Source organism: Aotus nancymaae, unplaced genomic scaffold (assembly GCF_030222135.1).
Source record: "Aotus nancymaae isolate 86718 unplaced genomic scaffold, 86718_ANA_hifiasm-v0.15.2.pri h1tg000079l, whole genome shotgun sequence".
Taxonomy (NCBI): Eukaryota; Metazoa; Chordata; class Mammalia; order Primates; family Aotidae; genus Aotus; species Aotus nancymaae.
This window is the reverse complement of record NW_026988494.1, coordinates 18,491,652-18,504,721: the sequence shown is the minus strand read 5'-3', so window position 1 is coordinate 18,504,721 and position 13,070 is coordinate 18,491,652. Positions and strand designations below refer to the sequence as shown.

The window sequence follows — 13,070 nt, the reverse complement described above, 5'->3', positions numbered from 1 at the left end:
TTTTAGTAGAGATGGGGTTTCACCATGTTGGCCAGGATGGTCTTGATCTCCTGACCTCATGATCCACCTGCCTTGGCCTCCTGAAGTGCTGGGATTACAGGTGTGAGTCACCATGCCCAGCTGTAATTTATTTCTTACATCTCTGGAGGCTGAGAAATCTAAGGGGCTGCATCTGAGAGCCTTCTTGCTGGTGGGGACTAGACGGTGTCCTGAGGTGGTGTAGGGTGTCACATGGAGAGGGACTGAGTGTGCTAATATGCTAGCTCAGTCTTAGTTCCTCTTTATAACCCACTGTTCCATTAACCCATTAGTCTATGAATGGATTCGTCTACTCCTGAGGACACAGCTTTCATGATCCAATCACCTCTTAAAGGACCCTACTTTTCAATACTGCCACATTGGGGATGAAGTTTCAATGTGAGTTTGGGAGGGGACATTCAAACCACAGTAGCACTCAGTCAATGCTGCTCTTAATTCATCTCTCAGTTGAGGAAGCCTCCCTGCTGGGAAGCTGTCTCTGATGTCTCCAGGCAGAGCTAGTGATACGGTTCGGCTCTGTGTCCTCACCCAACTCTCATGTTCAGTTGTAATCCCTCATGTTGGAGGTGGATGCTGGTGGCAGGTGGTTGGATCATGGGGTGGTCAGCACCATCCTCCTTCCTCACTGTAGTGAGTGAGTTCTCATGAGACCTTTCCTCCTGCTCCGGCCATGTGAGATGTGCCTGCTTCCCCTTTGCCTTCTGCCATGATTATGTTTCCTGAGGCCTCCTTAGAGGTCAAAGCCACTATGCTTTAGTCCAGCCTGCAGAACCATGAGCCAGTTAAACCTCTTTTCTTATAAATTGCCCAGTCTCAGATCTATCTTTCTTCTCTCCCTCCCTCCCTTCCTTCCTTCCTCCCCTCCCTCCCTCCTTCCCTCCTTCCCTTCCTTCCTTCTTTCCTTCCTCCCCTCCCTCCCTCTTTCCCTTCCTTCCTTCCTCCTCTCCCTCCCTCCTTCCCTCCCTCCCTTCCTTCCTTTCCCTCCTTCTCTTCCCTCCTTCCCTTCCTCCCTTCCTTCCTTCTTTCCTCCCTTCCTTCCCTTCCTTATCTTTCTTTCTTTTCTTTCTTTCCTTCCTTCCCTCCCTCTCTCCTTTCTTTCTCTTTCTTTCTTTCTTTCCTTCCTTCCTTCCTTTCTTCTTCTCTCTCCCTTTCTCTCTTTCTTTCTCTTTCTTCCTTCCATTCCTTTCCTTCCTTCCCTTCCTTCCTCTCTCTCTCTCTCTCCCCCTCCCTCCCCCAGGCTGGAGTGCAATGGTGTGATCTCAGCTCACTGCAACCTCTGCCTCCCAAGTTCAAGCGATTCTCCTGCCTCAGCCTCCTGAGTAGCTGGGATTACAGACATGTGCCACCACGCTCAGCTAATTTTTATATTTTAAGTAGAGATGGGGATTCACCATGTTGGCCAGGCTGGTCTCAAACTCACAACCTCAAGTGATCCACCCACCTCAGCCTCCCAAAGTGCTGGGATTACAGGCATGAGCCACTGCGCTGGCCTCAGATATTTCTTTATAGCAGTGAGAGAACTAATACAGGCAGTGTTTCCCTGTCAGTGCTCCCTGAGTATCTCTGCCTTATGTAAGGTACATGATGCCATGGCTGTTTCCAAGTCAGTTTCCTTTACTAGAGTGAGAGCTCCATGAGGGAGGGAACATATTATTCATTCTCTACTCTGGCACCTGGAATGTGGCAATCAGTGATAGCGGAATGATGGTTCAACAAGAATGTCCCCAACCCAGTCCCTGGAACCTGTGAATATAATCCCTATGTGGTGAAAGGGGTTTGCAGATGTGATTCAGGTTAAGAATCATGAGATAAGAAGTTTATTCTGAGGTACTCCTGCAGGTCCAATCTAATCAAACAAATCCTTCAAAGAGGAGAAGCTTCCCCAGCTGAGGTCGGAGTCAGGGAACAACACAGCAGCTGAAGGAGGGCCAGGAAGATTCGATGTTTTGCTGGCTTTGAAGGTGGAGAAAGGAGCCATGAGCGAAGGCATGCAGGGACGTCCGGAAGCTGGAAAGGCAAGGAAATGGGCTCCCCCCAGACCTTCCGCTTTCAGAAGGAACACATCCCCGCCAGCCCCTCGATTTTAGCCTAGTAAGACTGGTTTTGGACTTCTAATCTATAGAACAGTAAGACCGTAATTATGTGTTGTCTTAGGCTACTATGTTTGTAATAATTTGTTGCAGTAGCAAGAGAAAACTAACACAGGTACAAAAACAGAGAAAATTGAACTGGATAAGAAGAAGATAATTAGGAAAGATTCTTAGGCTGAGCATGATGGCTCATGCCTGTAGTCTGAGCACTTTGAGAGGCCAAGACTGGAGGATTGCTTCAGTCCAGGAGTTTGAGACCAACCTGGGCAACATAGTGAGACCCTGTCTCTACAAATATTTTAAAAATTAGCCAGGTGTGGTGGTATGTGCCTGTAGTTCCAGCTACTCAGAAGGCTGATGTGAGAGGATCATTTGAGCTTGGGACGTTGAGGCTGATTGCACCACTGCACTCCAGCCTGGATGACAGAGTCAGACCCTGCCTCAAAATAATAATAATAATAATAAAAAGATTATTTTCTCATTTTATGTAGATCCACTAGGAGGAGCCCTGATCACACTATTGAAACCTGACTCCTCTTCTCAGGGGCATCTAGCTTTCTAAGTTCAGGGAGTTTTCTGTAGGGACATGGATGAACCTGGAAACCATCATTCTCAGCAAACTGACACAAGAACACAAAATCAAACACCGAAGGTTCTCACTCATAGGTGGGTGTGGAATAATGAGAACACGTGGACACAGGGAGGGAAGCACTATACACTGGGGTCTGTTGGGGGGAAATAGGGGAGGGACAGCGGGGGGTGGGGAGTTGGGGAGAGATAGCATGGGGAGAAACGCCACATATAGGTGAAGGGGTGGAAGGCAGCAAATCACACTGCCACGTATGCACCTATGCAACAATCTTGCATGTTCTTCACATGTACCCCATAACCTAAAATGCAATTAAAAAAAATAAAAAAAAAAGAGTAGAAAACTGTTATGCTACAAAAAGGCCCAAGGAAAAATTGTGACATGGTTTGTTCTGGTCATTTTTCTGCCCCCGTTCAGTTTGGAATACCAGGACCACCTGGAGCCCAATGCAACCCTCACACTGCTGAAACTGCATTCTGCTTGCCGGGGCTTCTCACCTTTCCTGGGGTTCCCAAGGCAACTCTCTGGTTCTAAGCCACCAGCCCACTTCTGTCCAATGAAACTGACCTGGTCCTTCATTGAACTCTGGCTGGTGACCCAGTAAACTACCTTCTATCTGCACCTCTGTCTCTCTCCCTCCCTCCTTCCTGAAAGTCCTTGAAAGAATGATTGCAACTCAGTAGCTCACTCACTCATTCATGTACTTCTATGGTCATGATCATTCATTAAGCACCTATGATGTTTCAGTTGCTCTACCAGAAAACAAAGTCAGACAAAACCTGGCTCTGCCAGCCCAGCCCCTCCTTTTAATAGAGGGGCTTTGGAAGGTAGGAGGACTCAAGTGTGGTGGAGGCACAAGGCGACTTACTCAGACTTCAGCCATTTTTGGGGAAAGGGAGCGAGGATAAAAGAAAGAAACTTGACCAGAGGAGGTGACATTTGAGCTAGACCTTGAAGTGTGAACAAGAGTAACTTCTTCTAAATGGGAGTTGGACAGTGAAGATGGGGAGGAGTGGAGGGTGTATTGAGGGCAGATAATGGCAATGGCAACTGTAGGCAGGTCTGGCAAAGTACATTCAGATTCCTGAATAAAGAGGCTTACACACCAGCCAGGGGGCATTCAGACCTGAACTTAGTAAGGGCTGCATTTGTGTCTTAACGTGACTGTCTTTGTACTTCTAAAAGATCTCTTTGACAGCCATCTGGAGGCTGGGGAAATACTGTGAGCAGGAAGACCAGCTAGGAGTCTCCTACTTAAAAGTGACATAAAAGGGGGCATGAGCAGAGATAATGGAGGCGGCAGGATGAATTTAAAAAGGCAGAATTTATAAGACTTCGTAGCTGGCCTCAGTGGCTCACGTCTGTAATCCCAGCACTTTGGGAGGCCAAGATGGGAAAATTACTTGAGGTCAGGAGTTCAAGACCAACCTGACTCACATGGGAAAACCCCATCTCTATTAAAAATATAAAAATTAGCCAAGCATGGTGGCAGACACCTGTAGTTGGGAGGCTGAGGCACGAGAATCGCTTGAACCCTGGAGGCAGAGGTTGCAGTAAGCTGAGCCTGGGTGACAGAGTGAGACTCTATCTCAAAAACAAAAAAAAGGCTTTGTAAAAATGTGGAGAGTGAGAAATAGAAGGAGATGTTAAGGCATAGAGATTCATATCTCCACCTTGGGTGATGGTTTCTAAAGAGAGACCTTTGGCTGAGAGGGAGGTAAAGAGGGAGAGACACAAGAAGGGATGGATTGCAAATTGGAGATCAATCCAGCATGCAGGCTAAGAAGAGGGGAGATCATCAGAGTGGCATCAATAAATCAGAACAAATGAGTTTATCTGAAGCGAGAAAGAAGACAGTTCAAGGAAGTGGTGGCCAGTAAATACTGAATGCCACAGAAAGGTCATGTAAGCAGAAGAATGAAAGATACTATTATAGGTAATAATTAGGAGTCACCATTTATGCATCTTAGGAATACATTGTTTTAGCAACGCCAGAACTTGTTAAAGGGGGATAAGAAAATGCAGTGGTGCTGTGATTCCACTTTTCCAAAGAGCTGGAACATCAAAGATAAGGTTATAAATAGAGGGGCAGGCAGAAGTGTGGAAAGGTTTTGGCTTTATTATTGTTATTATTATTTAAGAGACAAGGTCTTGCTCTGTTGCCCAGGTTGGAGAGCACTGGTGCAATCATAGCTCACTGCTGCCTCACACTCCTGGACTCAGGCCATCTTCCTACCTCAGCCTCCCCAGTATCTGGGACTACAGGCACACACAACCACACCCAGATAATTTATTTATTTGTATTTTTTGTAGAGATTGGATCTTGTCATGTTGTCCAGGATGGTCTTGAACTCCTGGGCTCAAGCAATCCTCCTGCCTCAGCCTCCCAAAGTGCTGAGATTACAGGCATAAGCCCTCATGCCTAGCCAGTTTTATTATTTTTGGAATGGTGAGTGTTGAATGCTTTGTGGACTGAGGAGAAGCAAGCAACAAACAGGATGAGATTGAATGCAGGTAAATATATTTACAATTTAAACACCCAAGGGAGTGATTTTGGTCTGAGTTCCTGGCACTACTGGTGAGCTCCTCAGGGACACTTTCTGGGAGCAGCACCCCTGAAGTCCACCAGGTGGGGCATCCCCTACTTCCCCTTGCCTAAACAGACAGCTGGGTTCTGCCATGCCTTAAAGGAGGACGGTCATGCGAGGCTTTGATTTCTGGGAAAGCCTGCAAGGAGGAGTCAGACAGACCTGGGTATGAACCTCAGTCCTCCCAGTAGTCACTGTAGGCAAGATGACCCCTGAGCCTCAGTTTCCCCCTGGAGAAAATGAGGGTAATACAAATAACTATCAAGGGGCTGCCGTGAGGCTGGAAACACATGTGAACCCTCCCACCCCGCTGCCTCTGAGGTGGCAAGTGAATTCTAGGGTCCTTATTTTCACATTCATGCCCCAAAGGAGATTGCTGACCAGAGAATTCTTTCTTTCCAGAGGTTGTAGGCAGCCTTGCTTGTGTTTGCTTTTTTTTTTTTTTTTTTTTAAGATAGAGTTTTGCCCTTGTTGCCCAGGCTGGAGTGCAGTGGTGTGATCTCAACTCACTGCAACCTCCGCCTCCCAGGTTCAAGTGATTCTCCTGCCTCAGTCTCCCAAGTAGCTGGGATTACTGGCATCCACAACCATGCCCAGCTAATTTTTGTATTTTTAGCAAAGATGGGGTTTCACTGTGTTGGCCATGTTGGTGTCGAACTTCTGACCTCAGGAGATCCGCCTGCCTTGGCCTCCCAAAGTGCTGAGATTACAGGCATGAGCCACTGCACCTGGCACTTGTTTTTGTGTTTCTTTGTGTCTGTGGTTCTCTGGTATGCTCATCAATGTCTGGGATCCTCCCAGCGGGTACAGGGTGCTTCTGTTTGCTACAGCTTGCCTGGTGTTTACTACAATGCTGGACAGCCTGGGTTCTCAAACACCCAGTGGAGGAATTCCCTTATTCAACAGGCTTAGGAGGGAGTTGGGGAGATCAGGCACAAGAAAAACAGCATGTTTCCCACTAGAAGATTCCTGGCCAGCCTTCTTTCTTAGAAAGCCCTCCCTGGTGAGTCAGTGCATTGGCCTGCCCTGACCTCCCACCAGGAGCTGGACAGAGGATTATCTTGGCACAGGCCCGGCAGACAATTTCTCTGCCTGCACGGATTTCCTGGTACCCAGCAATATTTGGCTAACCTAAACTTTTATTTTTCTAATTGAAACATTATACCATTGATTTTAGGAACATTGCTTTTACCTTTTTTATAAGGACAAGGTCTCTAAAACCTTCCGTATTAAATAATTTGATTTTGGTTCATCCAGATAATGGTGGCTAGGGTTAAAGGTATGGGGACGTCTGAGCTTCCAAAATGCTGATTATGGCATTTGAGGGGGGAGATGCAGTTAGCAGGGCTCTCTGCTGCTCTGAGAGTCATTTTTAAGCACCCCGACCCCCGTAGCACCTGGGCTGAGCCTTGGACACAGAAGGTGCTCAGAAAATGTTGCATAAGCAAGTGAATACATGGGGATATGAATGAATAGATTTGACTTGTTTACTCAAGTGACAAAGAAGAACATGAAGGAGCAATGGAAATGGGCTTGGAAAGAGTGATACTGGTAGGTGATGGTGTCGGGGACAGGACAGGGTGAATACTGGCTAGCATGTATGTTTCAGTGTTGTATTAGTCCATTCTTGCATTGTTATAAAAAACACCTGGGACTGGGTAATTTATAAAGAAAAAAGGTTTAATTGGCTCACTCTATTGCAAGCTGTACAGGAAGCATGGTTGGGGAGGCCTCAGGAAACTTACAATTATGGTGGAAGGTGAAGGGGAAGCAGGCATATCTTACATGACCAGAGCAGGAGGAAGAGAGAGAAGAGGGAAGTGCTACACACTTTTAAACAGCCAGATCTCACGAGAACTCACTCACTATCACAAGAACAGCAAAGGGGAAATCTGCCCCATGATCCAGTCATCTCCCACCAGGCCCCTCCTCCAACACTGGGGATTACAATTCAACATGAGATTTAGGTGGTGACACAAATCCAAACCATAGCAGGTGTATACCTAAAGCTCAGTAGCCTTGAAGCTGGCATGTCCAGCCTTGTGAAATTCCACATGCCTATATCACTCTCATTCTGTGCCCATTGATAGGATATAGGAAAAATGGATTTTAGAATATTGAGAAAAAAATTCCTAGAGAGACTTCTTGCAGGGCCTATCTCTGCTTGAAGAGGCCAAATGGGAAATGATCCCAACAAAATCACCCATCAGGCTTGCTCAGCTGGGGCATGTAAACCCAGCTTTCCAAACTTGGCATTGAGAACCAAGGCATCCTGGTGATGTTTTCTGTGAATCTATTGAATTGGCCAGGGCAAAGGTTGAATAGAGCAAGTATGGTGTTAAGGGAAAAGGCTGTTGTGATTCATTTCCGGGTTGTGGCTTGTTTTTCTTGAGCCACTTCTGGGCTCAGCTCCATGGGCTGGGCTGCATACTTGGTGGCTGGATCGGTGGTGGCCACTGGGAAGCTGTGTCACTCAGCCAAGGGTGTCAGCTGTGGGTATCTGTAGCAGGCAGCAGCAACCTGGTTTCAGAGCTTAAGAAGATCCTTCAAACTGTCCCTAGCAGGCTCGCTGGGCTCCCAGCACCATTAGGTAAGGCAGTGTCCTTGATTTCAGGGAACTCATCTTTGATTTTATTCTGCTATAGCCTGGAGTAATTAAGACTTTTCAAAGTAGCCTAGGAAAACCTTACATCCTGTAGGAAAGAACAGGGTCCACTTTCTCTCTTCTTTCCTCCTAGAGTCTTAGGACTATTTAACTCTTAAGGAGGTAGAGAGATTACTGAAGCCTCTTCACTTTGACTTTCTCAGCTGCCAATTCATTCTCTTGGTGCAGAAACTTATTTTTACAGTTATGAATTGCTTTAGTACTAACATATAGCAACTTGCTTTGAGTATGGAAAAGTACGCCAATAAATACATGCAGACATGTCTTTGATTACTTAGGGAAAACGTCAGTAGACCCAAAGGCTTCTATCATCAGGAGTCATTGGGTCTTGAGGATCCTGAGTTCTCTTCTCCAAAGCCATTTCTGAAGTATAGCGAATGTCCAGGCCATAAGCTCAGTGAGGCTTGATAAGAAAGATTAAGAGCTCCCTTTCTTCCCCAGCAATCTGGGGAGCATTGGCCTCTTCCATTCCAGAGGCATTGCCTGAAGAGAGAGAGGTTGATGAAAAACAGTCAAGTATACACATAAATATGAAAAACATTTAGAGCCTTGGACCCAATGGCTAGTTTCAGTCCTACAGCAAGGAGAGTAAAGAATTTAGTCAGCTCTCACTGTGGGAGAAGCCCCCATTTATCTAACCAGGGAAAATGGGAGGAGGCCCATTTGTAAGAGACACTAAAGGAGAAGATTAGGAAGTCATCAGGAGGGGTTTCAGTGGACTACACTGTGGCTTCTGTATAATGAAACTAGCATTCTTAGAGCTTCAGGAGCGAAACTCCCCACAGTTTGAATAGAATAACTTATATTAAGTCCTGCTTTACAGTAGATAACATCTGAGTGAGATTCCAGGGCAAGAGCTTAGAGTTGTCATTTAATCAAGCCAAGACTTGTCATTGAAGAATTATGTGTGCAGAGCACTGTGTTAAATACAGCAAGGAATATTGAAATGAAAAAAATGGGGCTGGGCATGCTCCTGTAATCCCAGCACTTTTGGGAGGCCAAGACAGGCAGGTCACATGAGGCCAGGAGTTCAAGACCACCCTGGCCAACATGATGAGATCTTGTCTCTACTAAAATTTCAAAAATTAGCCAGGCATGGTGGCACGTGCCTATAATCCCATCTAGTCAGGAGACTGAGGCATGAGAATCATTTGAACCTGGGAGGTGGAGGTTGCAGTGGGCCAAGATCATGTCACTGCATTCCAGCCTGGGAGACAGAGTTAGACTCTGTCTCAGAAAGAAAAAAAAAAGCTAAGCCCTCCCTTCCAGGAGCCTCAGACTGGTAAGAGAGTAAGATCTACATAAATAATCTGTTAAAGGGCAGAGTAGTTAAGACCAAGATTGAGACCCAAGCAGTGTGCTACCAAGTGCAAGATAGGGAGAGATCTATTTCATTTAGGGTGCTCTGGTAAAGCTCATTAAAGGAGATGAAATTGAAATAGGGATCTCACAGATTTTTACAAGAATGAAGGTGGGGATTAAGGTAATGGGACACTTGACTGGACTACAGCATGTACAGGAGCCCAAAAAACCTGAGTAATCAAGATTAATAATATGTTAATGAAATAGTTTAAAATCAAAATAAACACAAAAAACCCAATGGGTAAAAGAACATCAGTATTTCAATAAATCCAGGATGTATTTAATGACCCTGTATTCTTGTACAAGGGAACTCTTCTTTTTAATCAGCCATTGGTTCCTAGTTCCCTGCTAGGACCCTCTTTAAAGGTTGTCAGCAACCTGTGAATAGATTGGGCAATGTAGAGCTTTATATACAGTCATTTGTTTAAAACTATAGAGCTTTCATTAGCTTTTACAGTTAATATGGTTTGCCTGTGTCCACCAAAATCTTACCTTGAATTGTAATAATTCCCATTTGTCAAGGGTGGGGCAAGGTGGAGATAATTGAATCATCAGGGTCATTTTCCCCATACTGTTCTCATGGTAGTGAATAAGTCTCACGAGATCTGATAGTTTTATAAATGGGCATTCCGTGCACAAGTTCTCTCTTGCTGACCACCTTGTAAGATGTGACTTTGCTCCTCATCTGCCTTCCATCATGATTTGTGAGGCCTCCCAAGCCGTGTGGAACTGTGAGTCCATTAAATCTCTTTCCTTTATAAATTACCCAGTCTCAGATATGTCTTTATTAGCAATGTGAGAACAGATGAATACAACACTTGATTCCAAATATGAGAGCATATTTTGAGAAGTGCATGTGGGGGTGTGTATCTTTCCTTTTGCCTGGACTCCAACGTGGCTCAACACAGCACTGGCCAAATTGGTAAAAAGGGAGGGCTTGTGGAAGAAGAATAGCTTGAGCAAAGATAGGAGACCCTGGGTAGGTCCTGACCCACGAGGGTTATGAATCACATGCTTGAGAAGTTGTAATGAGAGAGAAGGCTGGAACTTTTAGAAGCAGTGAGATTGTGGAGGGCTTTGGATACCATTTTGAAGATGTTTGGAATTAATAGTGTGGATACTTCCGGTACCATAGGATGCTTTTGAACAAGGGTTCTGAGCACAAACACACCTGAGGCAAGTCTATGGCAAGTAGGAATCATCTGTTGGAGAGGGTGAGGCAGGAAAGAGAATTGCTGGAGAAAGCAGCAACTGGCATTGAGCGGGAGAAATGGAAGAGCCCTCCCAACCAGGCAGAGGGCCTCAGGCTTAATAGATTGTGCTGTTCAGAATATAGTTATAAGAGACTTCTTCAGCTGCTGCTTCAATAATCTAGGAAGCTTTGCTGAGTGCTTCCTGTAGATAACGAACTAACCTTCACTCCAGGACAGGAAATGCATTGTGATGCTTTTTCCTAATGAGGACACAGCAGCCCCACTGAGTTAGGTATCCTGTCTAATGGTCTCACACCCTTATTTTCATCAGCTGCTGTGATCTCTGGGTCACCTAAATTTCTAAGTGGAGGTACAGTGAGTTCCAAAGAAGCCAGTCCTTTCCTTGTCTATTTAGAGCTGTGTTGCTGTAAAATTCAGAGACAGAGTCAACATTCCATTTGGGATGGAGGCGAAGAGTGGGAAACCAGCCCTCAACAACTTTTTTGGTTTTTTTTTCTCATGTTGTAGTAAGCACACTAAGAAAAGATAAAGCTTTTGCAGATGTGAACTGATTGGAGAGGAAAATTTGTTTTGTAAAATACACATATTGTTAAACCTCACTAATTCTGTTTTAATTTCCTGAGAAATCACAGTCGATCCGATGAGGAATGATTTGTGATTGATTATAAAGGACGAGTGGTGCTTGCTGTTGTTAAAGGAAAAACAACAGCTGTATTAAATTTAAGAATTTGAATTGAGCAGAGAACAACTTGCGAATCAGGCAGCCTCTGGAGCCAGAATAGACACAGAGACTCCAGCGCAGCCATGTGGCAGATTTGTGGACAGTAAGAAGAAAGTGACTTACAGAGAACAGAAGTGACGAAAAGAAACAGGTGGATTGGTTACAGCTTGGAGTTTGCCTTATTTGAACACAGTTGGAATAGATGGCCACATTTGATTGGCTAAAACTCAGTGATTGGCACAGAGTAGGCTACAGTCTGTTTACACCTCCATTTAAGTTATAACTCATGATGTACAGAGAAACCTTTAGGCTGAACATAAAATATGTAAGGCCAAACTTGATTCGACACCGGGAAGAAGTAATGTAAACACAATGGCAGGTTGGACATTCAGAGTACTTGAGAGGCATGAAAAGCTCACCTAAGCATTTTCAAGAGTAAGAAAAACCCATTAAAATCCAACCAAATTAACAAAATTTCTATTTATACATTAAAGACTCAAAAAGAGTTCTCTCAAATGATATGTTTAGGAAATGATTTTAGTTAGAATACAATCTTAAAAATATAAAACGAGATCTCTTGAATTATATTCAAAAACATACTTTTACAAATGTAAACAAACTTTTCCTCAATTGGTCTAAAATGCTGAACTAGACTGAATGAGACAAATCCCTGAGTGTCAGTTCCCAGCAAGGATGCTAACGTGGGTACGACCTTGCTCTCCAGGAGAGGGCGCTATCCCGTTGGGAAGTAGAAAGTAAAACAAGAGAAAAAGAAGTTACTCAGCAAAACACTTGAAATATTATCGCCTTAGCTCAGGCTGCCATAACAAAATACCATAAGTTGGGATTCACGTGGAGAGATGAGTCTCAGCTGGGGTGGGCAGATGTGTGCTCACTGACGTGACAACATGGCCACTGGCATTTGGAGGGCCCCAAGGAATCCCAGAGGCCATTTCCATGACTTGGGGAGGTTTTACTAAGGGGCTTGGCTTCAGAAAGCTAGATCCAGTTATTTTGTTTTTGTTTTTAATTTTGTATCTCCTCTAATTCCCTTTACTGTGGACCCAGTTTTGAGGTGGTTGCCAATGAGGCCTTCAGGTCTATGTTTAATGTTTGCTTTGTAGAAAAAGTCACTGGAATGCATCAACTCTAGACTCTAACTCATGAAAAGTGGAAAATCTGTGCTGGGGTGTAAGCAGACTCCAGAGATGATCAGACAAGGCAAAGTAAACTGGCCCTGATTGCTAACAACTACCCAACTTCAAAGAAATCCAAAATAGAGGACTACATGATGCTGGCCAAAACCGTTGTCCATCACTATGGTGGCAATAATATCCAATTGGGCACAGCATGTGGAAAATACTACAGAGTAGGCACACTGCTACCATTGATCAGGGTGATCATAGCATCATCAGCAGTGTGCCATGACAGATTGGTGAAAGGTAGACCATGCCAAATTCTTCTTGAAAAAAACTTACCAGAGTTTATTTTTAAAACAACAAACTAGACTGGGTGTGGTGACTCATGCCTGTAATCCCAACACTTTGGGAGGCTGAGGCGGGCAGATCACTTGAGGTCAGGAGTTCAAGATGAGCCAGGCCAACATGATGAAACTCCATCTCAACCATAAATACAAAAAATTTAGGTGGGTGTATTGGCGCACACCTGTAATCCTAGCTACTCTGGAGGCTGAGGAAGGAGAATGGCTTCAACCCAGGAGGCTGAGGTTGCAGTGAGCTGAGATCACACCACTGCACTCCAGCCTGGGTGACAGAGCAAGACTTTGTCTCGAAAACAAACAG

General features: G+C 44.9%; 1 pseudogene; it reads left to right on the top strand.

The window, feature by feature from the left end:
• The first annotated feature begins 5,418 nt into the window (after positions 1-5,418).
• LOC105705310 (large ribosomal subunit protein eL30-like) lies at positions 5,419-12,714 on the top strand (annotated as a pseudogene).
• Positions 12,715-13,070: the final 356 nt, after the last annotated feature.